We start from the raw sequence: 16,979 nt of genomic DNA on the forward strand, positions 1-16,979 counted from the left end.
AGATTAAAGGACTCATTTATTTAACAGTTGAAAATCAAACAATAATATAATCAAATGGGGGTGGAGGAAGAAAGAATTGAGTTCAGCAGCCGGCCCCAGCGTACATTCATATACGTTCATAATAAGCCACGACATCAGGAGAAAAGGATGGAGCGATCGCCGTATTATCAAATGGAGTTCAATTTACTAAAGGACGGGGTTGCAGGCATGCAACGACTACTACCATGAATCAGCCTAAGAAAGATGCTACTGGGGGTGAATCGCTAGGTAGCCTCCTGTACTAAACGAATAAAACCAGCAAGACGCGAAACTATTCATACAGGCGATACTAGATAACTTTGGCTCGCGGCCCGACTACGTTAACGAACATGAAGTGGCGCCAGACTCTCACCACGTGTCGTAGGACAAAGGGTACAAGTTTTCAAGCAAGCAAGATCTAAATTCTGAGTCAAATTTTGCACGGGAGAATTGAAAGAGCAACTGCCAGACGACGCGGAAAAATGAGCATGAAAGTATACACTTCAGTGCCGAACTGCAAGCTACTGTCACTAACCAAAACATCGTGCACATTATGCCCAACTGTACAAGGAAAACCTACAAAAAAATATTATGGTCAGATGGCTCTGAGCACTATGGGACTTAACTGCTGAAGTCATCTAGAACTTAGAACTAACTAACTAACGTAAGGACATTACACATATCCATGCCAGAGACAGGATTCGAACCTGCGACCGTAGCGGTCGCATTCGCGGGCAATTATTGACAGGGCCTGAATTATTATATTACCAAATATCAGAATGCTGGGATTACAAATATGAAATACAAGCACTGAATGGTGAATGAATTTTTATATATATATATATATATATATATATATATATATATATATATATATATATATATATATATATATATAGGGTGTTTCAAAAATGACCGGTATATTTGAAACGGCAATAAAAACTAAACGAGCAGCGATAGAAATACACCGTTTGTTGCAATATGCTTGGGACAACAGTACATTTTCAGGAAGACAAACTTTCGAAATTACAGCAGTTACAATTTTCAACAACAGATGGCGCTGCGGTCTGGGAAACTCTATAGTACGATATTTTCCACATATCCACCATGCGTAGCAATAATATGGCGTAGTCTCTGAATGAAATTACCCGAAACCTTTGACAACGTGTCTGGCGGAATGGCTTCACATGCAGATGAGATGTACTGCTTCAGCTGTTCAATTGTTTCTGGATTCTGGCGGTACACCTGGTCTTTCAAGTGTCCCCACAGAAAGAAGTCACAGGGGTTCATGTCTGGCGAATAGGGAGGCCAATCCACGCCGCCTCCTGTATGTTTCGGATAGCCCAAAGCAATCACACGATCATCGAAATATTCATTCAGGAAATTAAAGACGTCGGCCGTGCGATGTGGCCGGGCACCATCTTGCATAAACCACGAGGTGTTCGCAGTGTCGTCTAAGGCAGTTTGTACCGCCACAAATTCACGAAGAATGTCCAGATAGCGTGATGCAGTAATCGTTTCGGATCTGAAAAATGGGCCACTGATTCCTTTGGAAGACATGGCGGCCCAGACCAGTACTTTTTGAGGATGCAGGGACGATGGGACTGCAACATGGGGCTTCTCGGTTCCCCATATGCGCCAGTTCCGTTTATTGACGAAGCCGTCCAGGTAAAAATAAGCTTCGTCAGTAAACCAAATGCTGCCCACATGCATATCGCCGTCATCAATCCTGTGCACTACATCGTTAGCGAATGTCTCTCGTGCAGCAATGGTAGCGGCGCTGAGGGGTTGCCGCGTTTGAATTTTGTATGGATAGAGGTGTAAACTCTAGCGCATGAGACGATACGTGGACGTTGGCGTCATTTGGACCGCAGCTGCAACACGGCGAACGGAAACCCGAGGCCGCTGTTGGATCACCTGCTGCACTAGCTGCGCGTTGCCCACTGTGGTTGCCGTACGCGGTCGCCCTACCTTTCCAGCACGTTCATCCGTCACGTTCCCAGTCCGTTGAAATTTTTCAAACAGATCCTTTATTGTATCGCTTTTCGGTCCTTTGGTTACATTAAACCTCCGTTGAAAACTTCCTCTTGTTGCAACAACACTGTGTTCTAGGCGGTGGAATTCCAACACCAGAAAAATCCTCTGTTCTAAGGAATAAACCATGTTGTCTACAGCACACTTGCACATTGTGAACAGCACACGCTTACAGCAGAAAGACGACGTACAGAATGGCGCACCCACAGACTGCGTTGTCTTCTATATCTTCCACATCACTTGCAGCGCCATCTGTTGTTGAAAATTGTAACTACTCTAATTTCGAAAGTTTGTCCGCCTGAAAATGTACTGTTGTCCCAAGCATATTGCAACAAACGGTGTATTTCTATCGCTGCTCGTTTAGTTTTTATTGCCGTTTCAAATATACCGGTCATTTTTGAAACACCCTATATATATATATATATATATATATATATATATATATATATTACTCCTGGAAATGGAAAAAAGAACACATTGACACCGGTGTGTCAGACCCACCATACTTGCTCCGGACACTGCGAGAGGGCTGTACAAGCAATGATCACACGCACGGCACAGCGGACACACCAGGAACCGCGGTGTTGGCCGTCGAATGGCGCTAGCTGCGCAGCATTTGTGCACCGCCGCCGTCAGTGTCAGCCAGTTTGCCGTGGCATACGGAGCTCCATCGCAGTCTTTAACACTGGTAGCATGCCGCGACAGCGTGGACGTGAACCGTATGTGCAGTTGACGGACTTTGAGCGAGGGCGTATAGTGGGCATGCGGGAGGCCGGGTGGACGTACCGCCGAATTGCTCAACACGTGGGGCGTGAGGTCTCCACAGTACATCGATGTTGTCGCCAGTGGTCGGCGGAAGGTGCACGTGCCCGTCGACCTGGGACCGGACCGCAGCGACGCACGGATGCACGCCAAGACCGTAGGATCCTACGCAGTGCCGTAGGGGACCGCACCGCCACTTCCCAACAAATTAGGGACACTGTTGCTCCTAGGGTATCGGCGAGGACCATTCGCAACCGTCTCCATGAAGCTGGGCTACGGTCCCCCACACCGTTAGGCCGTCTTCCGCTCACGCCCCAACATCGTGCAGCCCGCCTCCAGTGGTGTCGCGACAGGCGTGAATGGAGGGACGAATGGAGACGTGTCGTCTTCAGCGATGAGAGTCGCTTCTGCCTTGGTGCCAATGATGGTCGTATGCGTGTTTGGTGCCGTGCAGGTGAGCGCCACAATCAGGACTGCATACGACCGAGGCACACAGAGCCAACACCCGGCATCATGGTGTGGGGAGCGATCTCCTACACTGGCCGTACACCACTGGTGATCGTCGAGGGGACACTGAATAGTACATCCAAACCGTCATCGAACCCATCGTTCTACCATTCCTAGACCGGCAAGGGAACTTGCTGTTCCAACAGGACAATGCACGTCCGCATGTATCCCGTGCCACCCAACGTGCTCTAGAAGGTGTAAGTCAACTACCCTGGCCAGCAAGATCTCCGGATCTGTCCCCCATTGAGCATGTTTGGGACTGGATGAAGCGTCGTCTCACGCGGTCTGCACGTCCAGCACGAACGCTGGTCCAACTGAGGCGCCAGGTGGAAATGGCATGGCAAGCCGTTCCACAGGACTACATCCAGCATCTCTACGATCGTCTCCATGGGAGAATAGCAGCCTGCATTGCTGCGAAAGGTGGATATACACTGTACTAGTGCCGACATTGTGCATGCTCTGTTGCCTGTGTCTATGTGCCTGTGGTTCTGTCAGTGTGATCATGTGATGTATCTGACCCCAGGAATGTGTCAATAAAGTTTCCCCTTCCTGGGACAATGAATTCACGGTGTTCTTATTTCAATTTCCAGGAGTGTAGTTTAGGCAAGAAGAGACTAGAAACTTTTGAGATGTGGTGCAACAGAAGAATGCTGAACATTAGAGGGGTAGACCTCGTAATTAATGCAGAGGTACCGAACAGAGTTGGGGAGAAAACGTATTTGTGGCGCAATATGACTAGAAGAAGGGATAGGTTAGAAGGACGCATTCTGACCCATCAAGGGATCACCAATTTAGTACTGAATGGAAGTATTTTGGGGTGGGGGGGGGAGGGGTATAAATCGTAGAGGGAGCCCAAGAGATGAATACAGTAACCAGACTGAGAAGGATGTGGGTTGCAGTAGTTATTCGGAAATGAAGTGGCTTGCTCAGAATAGAGTAACGTGGAGAGATGCATGAAGCCAATCTTGAGACTGAAGACCACAAAAACAACGTAAACTCATTAAGGCAGATATCAATAAATAGCATCAGACTAAATCACGTTCTTAAAATTTCTGTTGGTGTTGGCCAGTTTCAGTTACCATAACCGTCATCTGACCAGAAATAACTTGCCCAGACCAAATGAGAAGGCAGTGCTCGGATGATATCAAATGATAGCTGTCACCAGCTTCTCGCAGTGATGATGATGGGTATCTTTTGGTACTACGCAATGGCTCCAAGCATAGGCTCATCATGTGGTCTAGACAAATTAAGTGTGCTCAGATGATGGATATGGAAAAAATTATAGTTATGATAATCGTGCCGGCCGCGGTGGTCTCGCGGTTAAGGCGCTCAGTCCGGAACCGCGCGACTGCTACGGTCGCAGGTTCGAATCCTGCCTCGGGCATGGATGTGTGTGATGTCCTTAGGTTAGTTAGGCTTAAGTAGTTCTAAGTTCTAGAGGACTGATGACCACAGAAGTCCCATAGTGCTCAGACCCATTTTTTTTGATAATCGAAAAATTGAATATTTTACGTTTATTGCACACACATCATGCATTTCTGTAAGTACAACAGTGTAATGTTTCTTTTTCTTTCACTTCCAGCACTGGATGACACTATCCTTCTACTGAAATTCAAGAATTACAGAGTCCTTTATAATTTTGTATCATTTTTCTGTGTTCTTTTCTCTATTTAAACCCATAACCTCTTATCTCCTCTTCATTTCTGCAGGAAATCTGGAAACATTTTTTTGATTTGTGTCAAAACTGACTATTTACGCACAGATTTATTTGCACTTGCTTCCCAGGTTTATCCTCCCACTTTCAAATCTACAGCCTCTGCTCGACGTTGTTCACATCTACTCTCATTACAATTTTGCTGCTTTCTCGTTTACAACAGTGAGTTGAAAGTTGAAATGGCTATCAAAATATATAATACCACAGTGTCTGAACCACACCGTTTGTGATTTTGTTTCTCGCTGTTGGCAGTCATAGTGAGTCTCTTGATAAAACACAGCTATGTTTTGTCAATATGAAATCTGAACAGCAATCTATGCAGTGAAGTCACTCATAATTACAAAACCTTAAAGAACAAAAATTCAAATTGAACTAAATAGCATATAAATTCTAATTTTAGACCAAATGCTGTGCTGTTGGAAGCTTTCATTGTTTTGATAACATCAGAAACGTCTGCAATGCACGGTCAGCCATCTCTGAAACTGCTCCGTGCCATTCAGAACTGTTGGCGTGAGAAATTGTAGTCTCACGATGAAAAAACACCGTCTTGACTTCATACTTAAAGGTGAATACGTGCAAGACATCAGCCATAGGAACCGACCTGGCACGAAAATTTGGGCCATAACTCTCATGGTACGCAGTTATACTTAAAAGTACAGCTATAAAACTTCCTGCGCACCGTTTATTTGTCACTCGCTCCGACCCACTTCAGCCGTCTAATGGCCGAGCGCAAAATACTGTACATTGGAGTGCCAACCCGGACTCTCCTATTTGAGGGATTTTAAAGGCTATAGAGGAGGCGTGGAATGGGGACACATCTGCTCTAATTGTTTTGAAATCTTGTTCGAGAACACATGTTATTTTACAGAAAAATAGTAAATGATAGGAGTACGTAAAATGTCTACCTCGCACACACACACACACACACACACACACACACACACACACACACATTTATATATGCCTCAAATAGAAATGAATTAACAGCTGGAGTATTATTATGAAATGAAGTTAAGGAGTTTCGATTTACAATTTAATCATGCCAAGCACGTTGTAGAATAGCGCATCTCCTTCAATGTACTTTAACAGGGTCGGCTTTAAAGGATAAAGGAAATAACACAAAAAAGTAATGTTAATAATTAATTAACGCTACTCTACCTCCTTAATGAAACACTCATTAGTTTCATTCATTTACACTGCGTTTGTGAATCGCAACATAAAAATTTTTTAAGCAAATAAATCTCTGGTACTAAATACAGGTTAGAAACCGCGCACTACGACACAATGAACGAAGTTTGTTACCAACGCCAAAACAATATTTCACAAACCTCTTACTCATTCCACTGTACAGTACTTTACGCTCGGCACTAAGCGGCTGCGAGTGATGAGCAAATGATGCGCGCATTAGTTTAAAAGTTGTAGTTTCAAAAGATCATAACAGAATTATAATCGAAATATTCGCGCGGGATAGAATGCTGTGTCTGATCACTTGTATGTGTGCTTTTCTCTCTTTAAAATATGAGGTCAAGTTTGTGGCTTTTCCTTTTGAGATTGTCATGATTCATAACAATCCACGCCCACACTCACTGCTGCTCGTACTGCCTAGACTTCGCAGAATTTCAAGTAGAAACTTTCCCACCTAGGGAGTATTAACTCTGTTGCATGAAGTTCAGTCAAACATATAGAAAGTTTCAAGCCATTTACAGTTAATGGCAATTCTCGCTTCTCAGCTTCCACCTAGCCCCTCTTTTGGAGATTCCTGGAGTCCATAGCTTCCTTTACATCCATCTTCTCCTTTACATCTGTCATCCATCTTCTAAGCGGTTGATTTAATATCCTTTTTCCCTCTTGGATTAATCTCCATACCGCTTTGGCCATCTATTAATATCCATTCATAGCAGATTTCCATACCACAACCTTTTCCTCTTAACAGCTGCCGTTGTATTCCCTACTACTTCCATTACTTTTTTGCTTTCTTCATATCTGAAGTGGTCTTACCTTGAAACTCCAGCACTTCGTCTCCATGGTTATCAGCTGATCTTTTTTTTTTTTTTTTGTTTTTTCTAAAATATCTGATCATATTCTTTCTACTGTTGTTTTTTATATAATCTTTTTCGATTTGTTCCTGACCCTATTACTCAAAATTGTTAGGTTAAGCTGTCGAATAACATGTTTCCCTTGCCCAATCATATTTTTAATTTTTCCAGTGCTCTTTCCATAAACTGTAACACTACCGCTTGATTTCTGTACGTCGCTGTCCTATGATACAAAGTCATTTCGGACTAAATGTGAGTTGTATGAAGCTACCGTTTATACCCTGTATAAGTGGGGAGAAACTTGAAGAGGGCCATTCTGTAAGGTTCCCCTACGAAAGGTGTTGAACATGACGTCACGGTGCGGTGCGCGTTTTATATGGAAGTGCGAGGCTAAAAAGCAGGCGAGAAGGCCCGATATTATCGGTGGTTGTACAGACGGCGGGTAGGTGTGTTACATACGCGTGTAAGCATCAGGGGCCCGTGCGCGAGCCAGATCTCATGCTGCCGGTGTTACGCGTCTGAAGTGGGATAGCCATTAATCATGGGGCTGCCGTGCGTGGTGCTTGAAACAAGGTGCGGGCGGCCACAGCGGCGTGTTGCTATGACCTAGTGTCGTATATTACTGTGTGTCTGTCGTATGATACTAGGGCTCCAAGATGACATTAACAAGGCTGTCCCAATGTTCTGAAGGTTACAATCACAGCAGTATTTTAAGCCTTCTTGTCCGTGAGTGTCGCTTAAATGGATTCCCGAAGGTTTATCCTCGCGAAGAATGGAAGCCGAGTTATAAAAGTCGGAGGTGAATAACGACTTCCGTGTTACGACGTTTGAGAGTTGGTAAAAGTCACAAGAAGGTGCAGTACATGCGTGAGCTTTAGATTTAAAGACAGGCTCGGAACGGGGTATTGCGTTGTTTAAGGCACTGGGGATTGTAACCGGGGAAGGGGGCGACGCAGTGAGGTGTTCGATTCCAAGCCCGGCGCCTCTGGTTGGAATGTTTACTGATTTATCTAATTAAAGTAAGCTGAACAGCGGGGTGTTTCGGTAGATAAAACCACACGAGATTTACTTGCATATCTTTGGAGAGCTAAGTTCGTACTGTGCCTCTAGAATTACAGTGTTATAGTAATCACGGTTCAGTCTGTTTCCCATAGGGATTGATGAAATTTCCATAATGCCTTGCTGTCAGCTCCCAGGCTGCAGATCATCAACCTCAGACGTTATCAGGTCACCGCCATAACCCACGCTGCAGTTTTAAGGTGATCTCTCCTTGCATAACAGAACCCTGGCTCGCTTATTCCTCTGGTTTCTATCGAATTCAAAGGATATAGTGGACTCAGGTACCTCACAAATTTAAGTATGCTGTGCTCAATCGCCATTTCTCGGACATGATTCCAATGGCCATCTAAGTCACCCAAATATGGTTCAAATGGCTCTGAGCACTATGGGACTTAACATCTGAGGTCATCAGTCCCATAGACTTAGAACTACTTAAACCTAACTAACCTAAGGACAGCACACACGTCCATGCCCGAGGCAGAATTCGAACCTGTGACCGCAGCAGTAGCACGGTTCTGCACTAAAGCACCTAGAAACGGTCGGCCACAACGGCCGGCTTCTAAGTCACCCATTCCCTATTCCCTAGTGCTGTGCCTATGAATTACTACTGAAGGTCATCAGCTAACTCAGAAGTTATATCTTATCGAATATCATCATTTGGCGCAACGGAGTTTCCTACTTTCTTCTGTCTGCAGACTGTTCGTGCAAAATGCATTAACAATACGGGATGTTCGAAAATTCTAGTTACAAGCTTCTAGGGGAGTGAGTATATACATGCAGTGTACATTTTGGATGGAAACGCATGTCTAGAAGCGCATCATTTCCGTGCTACAGCCGTTTGAAAATATGTTTGCTAGGTAGATTTGCAACAGGGTAGTCATGGTTAGGGAGGGGATTGCTAATGTCGGATTGGTTGATATAATTTGACGTGTAACTTACCTCTTTCACCTGGTTTGAGCCTCGTTCACATGTTTGTTAAGTGTTAGAGGTGGTATGGAGTGTTGGATGTAGTTGTTGGTGATATACATCTTACCAGTTGGAGCTGCGAGCAACACCCATTGCATGCGCAACTGCTGGTGCAATCATGACTCGTTCTCTTCAGCGTGATGCGGTAGCCCCTTCCAGTTCCGGTGTGCGGCGCCTCCTTGGAGCACCACAGTCACGCCTGCTGACGGAGAATGTACCTCTTTGTAGAAGCAGTCGCATAATTGTGGCTTGTGGAGAAAACCTTATGCGATGGAGTCGGATGTTCTGCAAAACGCTCTCGATAAAGGCGACGACCAGCTCTTCCATTAGGGTGAGCTTCGCTAAGCAGAAGGATCATGTCGGAGTACTCTGCAAATGTGTACTCAACCTTGTAGCTCTAACAGACACACAAACGTGAATCAGGCTCCAACCATGTCAGAGAGGTAGGATGGACGTCAAACGACATTAGCCAATCCGACTTAAGCACCCGCCCCCCCCCCCCCTCAACATGACCACCCTGTAGCGAACCTACATGTTTTCAAACGATTGTAGCACGGAAAAAATACGTTTCGGTTCCAATTCAAAATATTGTGTGCTCACTCCATTCTGCAAGTCCTACAAGTTTGTGCCAGGTTTCCCGTGTTCAGAAATTATTATCCATGACCAGCCTAGTTGCTCTCTCAACCGAATTTGCAGCTCTGAAATCTAACAACAGTTCGAGTATTGTTGTTCAGCCCTGCAAGTACAATGGAAGAGGTGTGGTCCAGAGCATTTCTGTGGATTCTGTTTCGATTAACATGGGCAGTTACCCTTGCTGAGGAATCATCGAATAACTAACCTCACAAAGTTTTATCTCGGTACCATCAATCCGCGACTGTGACACTTGATGCTGTTAGTCCTTCTCTAAGTATCCACCTATTCAATGCGAAACATTTTGGCTTGTCTGCATTTTGACCAGCAAATGTTCCCCTTCGAAAATAATCTTGTTGTCATTCTAGAAAGGTCTTCGAAGTAAGGATTTCTGAATTCGAGAGAAGTGAATGAAATAAATGGCTCCCATCTCATGAGAAAAGGGGGAGTGAGGCAAAATTTGATGGCCAAAAGCAGCATCAGCATGTGTGACTGTGTACTGTTCAGAATGAGCTGGGCTGTTGTCGTGGAGCTAAAAAATGGTGCAAATGGCTCTGAGCACTATGGGACTTAACTGCTGAGGTCATCAGTCCCCTAGAACTTAGAACTACTTGAACCTAACTAACCTAAGGACATCACACACATCCATTCCCGAGGCAGGATTTGAACCTACGACCGTAGCGGTCGCGCGGTCCCAGATTGTAGCGCCTAGAACCGCTTGGCCACCCCGGCCGGCTGTCGTGGAGCAAAAAGTTTCCCGCAGCACTTCGTGTATTTTTTTCCCCCAATTTACTGGCTTTCGGGCCGTACCCATTCAGCGATCTTAACAGTGTAATGTCAATTATGACTATACGAATGTGAGAAAGACGCAACACCCAGTCCCCAAGCGGAGAAAATCTGCTATCCGACTAGGAATCGAGGCCCCGGTCCCTTCGCTTAGCAAACCACCGCGCTGACCACGCAACTACCGAGATGGACGACGCTTCGTCCCCAAAACGAAATTTTCACTCTGTAGCGGAGAGTGCGGTGGTATAGAACATCCTGGAAGATTAAAACTGTGTGCCAGACCGAGACTTGAACTCGCGACCTTTGCCTTTCGCTAGCAAGTGCTCTACGGACTGAGCTACTCAAATAGCCTCACGACCCCTCCTCACGGCTTTACTCTCACCGGTATCTCGTCTCTGCCTACTAAACTTTACATAAGCTCTCCTGCGAAACTTTAGAGACTAGCACCCTTGGGAGAAAGGATATTGCGGAGACATGGCTTAGCCACAGCCTGTGGGATATTTCGGGAACAAATTTTTCACTCTGTAGCGGAGTGTGCGCTGATATGGAACTTGCTGACAGATTGAAACTTTGTGCCGGACCGAGACTCGAACTCGGAAACTTGGCCTTTCGCGGTCTAGTATTCTACCGACAGAGCTACCCAAGCACGACTCACGATCCGTCCTCGCAGCTTTACTTCCGCCAGTAATTCGTCTCGTACCTTCCAAACTTCACACAAGCTCTCCTCCGAAATTTACAAAACTACCACTCCTGGAAGAAACGATATTGCAGAGTCCTGGTTGTGCCACAGCCTGGGAGTGTTTTCAGGATGAAATTTTCATTCTGCAGCAAAGTGTGTGGTAATATGAATCTTCCTGGCAGATTAAATCTCTGTGCTGGACCTAGGCTCGAACTCAGGACATTCGCGTTACATGAGCTTGTACTCTGTCGACAGCCAGGGAATTTCTTATCAGCCCCGATAGAGCTGCTAAATGAAAATTTCATTCTGGAAACATTCCCCAGGCTGTGGCTAAGCCATGTCTCCGCAAGTTCCGTAAGAGAATTTCTGTGAAGTTTGCAAGGTACAAGACGAGATACTGGCGTAAGTAAAACTGAAAGGACGGGTCACGAGTCGTGCTTGGGTAGCTCAGTCGGTAGAGCACTTAGCGGCGAAAGGCGAAGTTCCTGAGGGCGAGTCTCAGTCCGGCACACAGTTTTAATCTGCCAGGAACTCATAACTTCGTCACGAGATTCCGGCAGTACGCTCCTGTAACGATTTGCTCTTTCCGAGATAATCTGTTAGGTCCACGTCGCACCATGGCATTCCCAAAATCAAACCTCAAATCAACTTGTACGATGATGAACAGGTCTTCGCCTATTTTTAGCGGTGGTGAATCCACACCTCTCCACTGCTCCCTTTGCTCCATCGTGTGACACCCCCGACACTCATCCATGGTGATTAGACGGCTTAAGAATCCATCTGGACTGGCTTGATACTGTAGCGACTTTAAAGCTGCTGTGTCCGTTGGGACTTTAGAATTGGTGAGAGCAGTCGCGGAATTAATCGGACGGCCACCTTCTTCGTTTTGAAAATGTGCAAGGTGTTGAAAACGTCCATAACTGATTTGCACTTTTTGCTCTATTGCATCGACTGCGATACACCGGTCTACGAGCACCGCGACCTCCACGTCTCTTGCGATTCCCGACTATTTACAGAGCGAAATTTTGGCTATTTTGCTAATAAACTGATTACCAAGGGAGATTTGTGTTCATTGTTTATTACCGCCACGCCAGAGAAGTCTCCTGATCGTCCGAGGGGCGTTCAGTAAGTAATGCAATATATTTCTTTCTCGGCCACTTACTGTCACAAAAGCGCGGACTTTGCTGTCGGGCATCCTGGAATATTACCGTTTCTGCCCCTACAGTATCACGAAATCTTGGTAGGTGGCGGCACTATACGTAGTTTTCAACTTGGCGTCTGTAAGGATGGTGCGTTCCAAGCAGAGAACTGTCATTGAGTTTCTTTTCACCGAAAACCAGAGCATCACAGATATCGATAGGCGCCTGCAGAATGTCTACGGGGACCTTCCAGTGAACAAAAGCACGTCGAGTCTTTGGGCGAGGAACTCACGAAACTTCATTGGACTGTTCTGCATCATCCACTCTACAGCGCGACTCTTGCACCTTCATTCTTCCATGCGTTTGGTCTAATGAAGGACGCACTCCACAAGAAAACACTACGTGACTGATGCAGCAAGGAGATGACTATGACGTCTTAGAGAAGTACCATGCAGTCATACAGGTCCCTCCAGTAAGGTGGGGTAAAGCCGTCGTACTGAGCGGAGAATATGTTGAAAAACAGGGACTTTTAAAGAAAAGATTGGGGAGTAATATGATGTATTGGAACCCTGAATAAAACCAACCCACTTTCAGAAGGCCTGCCCGGTTGGTCGTGCGGTCTAACGCACGGCTTTCCGGGCGGGAAGGAGCGCCTGGTCCCCGGCACGAATCCGCCCGGTGGATGTGTGTCGAGGTCCGGTGAACCGGCCAGTCTGGTGATGGTTTTTAGCAGTTTTCCATCTGCCTCGGCGAATGCGGGCTGGTTCCTCTTATTCCGCCCCAGTTACAGTATGTCGGCGATTGCTCCGCAAATAAGCTCTCCACGTTCGCGTACACCACCATTACTTTACCACGCAAACATAGGGGTTACACTCGTCTGGTGTGAGACGTTCCCCGGGTGGTCCACCGGGGGCCGAACCGCACAATAACCCTGGGTTCGGTGTGGGGCGACGGAGGGGTGAAGTGGACTGCGGTAGTCGTCGTGGGGTTGTGGACCACTGCGGCTGCGACGGGGACGGAGCCTCTCCGTCGTTTCTAGGTCCCCAGTTAACATACAATACATTCAGAAAAAAAGTGTGTTCCATTGCTCACTGAATGCCCCTCGTAGATAATGGGTTCTATTCAGGCAATCGCGCCACAGGTCGCTAATTGATTTCAAGCGGAGACTGATGTTTCTTCATGATCTGGGTAGTTTTGAAGAAGCATTTTCCAAGCACAGATGATTGTACGTGCGGAGGATGTTATGTGTTGATAAAGTTTCATTAGCGAAAATAAGAATGTTACAAACACCAACAGTTGGTTCAGTGAAAAAGTACTGTTGTCTGCAGGTGCATCATCAGATCCTACGGCACACACCGGCGGATTTAGGGACGTCATCCTTATTGATGAGGTGCGAGCGTCGTTATTTTCATCAGCCGCTGCCGCGTTGGCGTCTGTTGACACGAGCAGATAAAAGAAGCCGTGCTAATGTTCACACCGCACTGCAGCGCACACAATGGTAATAAATATGCGCGGCACAGGCGGAAACATAAATCCGTGCACATTCTCTCCTCGGAGTCAGGTGTTCGGCCCACCGATTCCTTGTCTGTGGCGGGCGTGGAAGCCTACGGAGATGTACTGCAGTCGCGAATGCGCGGACGGCGCGCATCTGGCCGGCAGATCTCTCTGCACCGGCGTTACGGCGAGCCTTCCGGTACGGGCTTTCGTGCTTACTCTTACGGCAGCCGCCCGGTCGCCCACCTGTGCACCAGTGCGAGAGTCTGCCGTCTTTAACGTGGGTGCAGACACGTACGCTCAAAGTTAACGATTATTCTGACTTTTAAGAACAGGTACAAACCTACTGGTCATGAAGTTGTTGCTGCTAGACTGGTTCTCGTAAATTAAGGAAAAAAAAATCACACAACAGGAATTTCGTCTTGCGATCTTTAACAGACAGAACTCACGCAATTTCAGATAATTTGCAATTAGATTAAAAAAATTGAAGTATTTGTTCTGAAAAAAGTGATGTAAACAGCACCGAGTTAAAGACATTTCAAGATCATTCCATCCATTCTGTAAAGTAGCGTCAAGTACATCTACATACATACTCCGCATTCCACCATGCGGTGCGTGGCGGAGGGTACCTCGTACCACAACTAGCATCTTCTCTCCCTGTTCCACTCCCAAACAGAACGAGGGAAAAATGACTGCCTACGTGCCTCTGTACGAGGCCTGATCTCTCTTATCTTATCTTTGTGGTCTTTCCGCGAAATATAAGTTGGCGGCAGTAAAATTGTATTGCAGTCAGCCTCAAATGCTGGTTCACCAAATTACCTCAGTAGCGATTCACGAAAAGAACGCCTTCTTTCCTCCAGAGACTCTCACCCGAGTTCCTGAAGCATTTCCGTAACACTCGCGTGATGATCAAACATACCAGTAACAAATCTAGCAGCCCGCCTCTGAATTGCTTCTATGTCCTCCCTCAATCCGACCTGATAGGGATCCCAAACGCTCGAGCAGTACTCAAGAATAGGTCGTATTAGTGTTTTATAAGCGGTCTCCTTTACAAATGAACCACATCTTCCCAAAATTCTACCAATGAACCGAAGACGACTATCCGCCTTCCCCACAACTGCCATTACATGCTTGTCCCACTTCATATAGTTCTGCAATATTACGCCCAATATACTTAATCGACGTGACTCTGTCAAACGCTACAGTGCTAATGGAGTATTCAAACATTATGGGATTCTTTTTCTTATTCATCTGCATTAATTTACATTTATCTATATTTAGAGTTAGCTTCAATTCTTTACACAAATCACAAAACTTGTCCAAGTCATCTTGTATCCTCCTACAGTCACTCAACGACGACACCTTCCCGTACACCACAGCATCATCAGCAAACAGCCGCACATTGCTATCCACCCTATCCAAAAGATCATTTATATAGATAGAAAACAACAGCAGACCTACCACACTTCCCTGGGGCACTCCAGATGATACCCTCACCTCCGATGAACACTCACCTTCGAGGACAACGTACTGGGTTCTATTACTTAAGAAGTCTTCGAGCCACTCACATATTTGGGAACCAGTCCCATATGCTCGTACCTTAGTTAGGAGTCTGCAGTGGGGCACCGAGTCAAACGCTTTCCGGAAGTCAAGGAATGCGGAAACCGTCTGATACCTTTCATCCATGGTTCGTAAGATATAATGTGAAAAAAGGGCGGTTTGCGTTTCGCAGGAGCGATGCTTTCTAAAACCGTGCTGATGCATGGACAGCAACTTCTCTGTCTCAAGGAAATTCATTATATTCGAACTGCAACAAACCGATCCTTCTACCCTTCTTATATACAGGCGTCACCTGCGCTTTTTTTCCAGTCGCTCGGGACTTTACGTTGGACAAGAGATTCGCGATAAATGCAAGCTAAGTAAGGAGCCAATGCAGTAGAGTACTCTCTGTAAAACCGAATTGGAATCCCATCAGGACCTGGCGATTTATTTATTTTCAACCCATTCAGCTGCTTCACAACCCTAGGGAAGTAAAAGCATCAGTCGTTACCTCCGTGTTGTGATCTCAAAAGTTCCCTCCACAGCTTCTAAAACTGTGCTGCTTATGATCATTAGTACTACAACATGGAACTTTTGTGTCTATGTGCAACATTATATTTTTGCGTTAGCAGAAGAGCCAACACCGTGTTACGAGTGGAGGCCGAAGTGCACGCGTTTTAGCTCACACAGGTTGGCGTGAGGAGGGAAGAACTATACTGACGTGAGGTCTGGAACATGACAAGGAATGAGAATTCAGAAAGCGGTCGTAATTAGTTTGATACTTAACATTAATCCCTTAATGATGAACGTCGCTCTTTACGGTACATGATTCACAATATTATCTGTTCTGGATACTTTCTTGAAGTAATTGTAGTAACTGAATATGGCGCCTTGCTAGGTCGTAGCAAATGACGTAGCTAAAGCATATTCTAAACTGTCGTCTCTACAAATGAGAGCGTATGTAGACAATTAACCATCGCTAGCATAGTCGGCTGTACAACTGGGGCGAGTGCTTGGGAGTGTCTCTAGACTAGACCTGCCGTGTGGCGGCGCTCAGTCTGCAATCACTAATAGTGGCGACACGCGGGTCCTACGTATACTAACGAACCGCGGTCGATTTAAAGGCTACCACCTAGCAAGTGTGGTATCTGGCGGTGACATCACAGATATTCCAGGATATCTGATGAGGACAATGTCCGAAATGCGTAATAGTGGAATAATAAAGACAGCTTGCATGCAGCGTCCATGGATTCATGAGGTTGTCTCCATACCCGTTCATCCGCTCGATACAATTTTAAAAGAGACTCGTCCGGCCAGGCGACATGTTTACAATTATCAACAATGCAATGTCAGTGTTGACGGGCGCAGGCGAGGCGTAAGGCTTTGTGTCGTGCACTCATCAAGGGTACACGAGTGGGCCTTCGGCTTCGAAAGCCCACATCGATGATGTTCCGTGGAATGGTTCGCACGCTAACACTTGTTGATGGCCCAGCACTGAAATCCGCAGAAATTTGCGGAAGGGTTGCACTTCCGTCACGTTGAACGATTCCCTTCAGTCGTCTTTGGTTCCCTTCTTGGAGGATATTTTTCCGGCCGCAGCGATTTCGGAGATTTGA

General features: G+C 46.1%; 1 protein-coding gene across 1 annotated transcript in view; it reads left to right on the forward strand.

Moving 5' to 3' along the window:
* LOC126262560 (protein Wnt-2) overlaps nt 1-16,979 on the forward strand; it is a 545,379-nt gene that overhangs the window by 477,194 nt on the left and 51,206 nt on the right. The window lies entirely within an intron of this gene.

This window comes from Schistocerca nitens, chromosome 6 (assembly GCF_023898315.1).
Source record: "Schistocerca nitens isolate TAMUIC-IGC-003100 chromosome 6, iqSchNite1.1, whole genome shotgun sequence".
Taxonomy (NCBI): Eukaryota; Metazoa; Arthropoda; class Insecta; order Orthoptera; family Acrididae; genus Schistocerca; species Schistocerca nitens.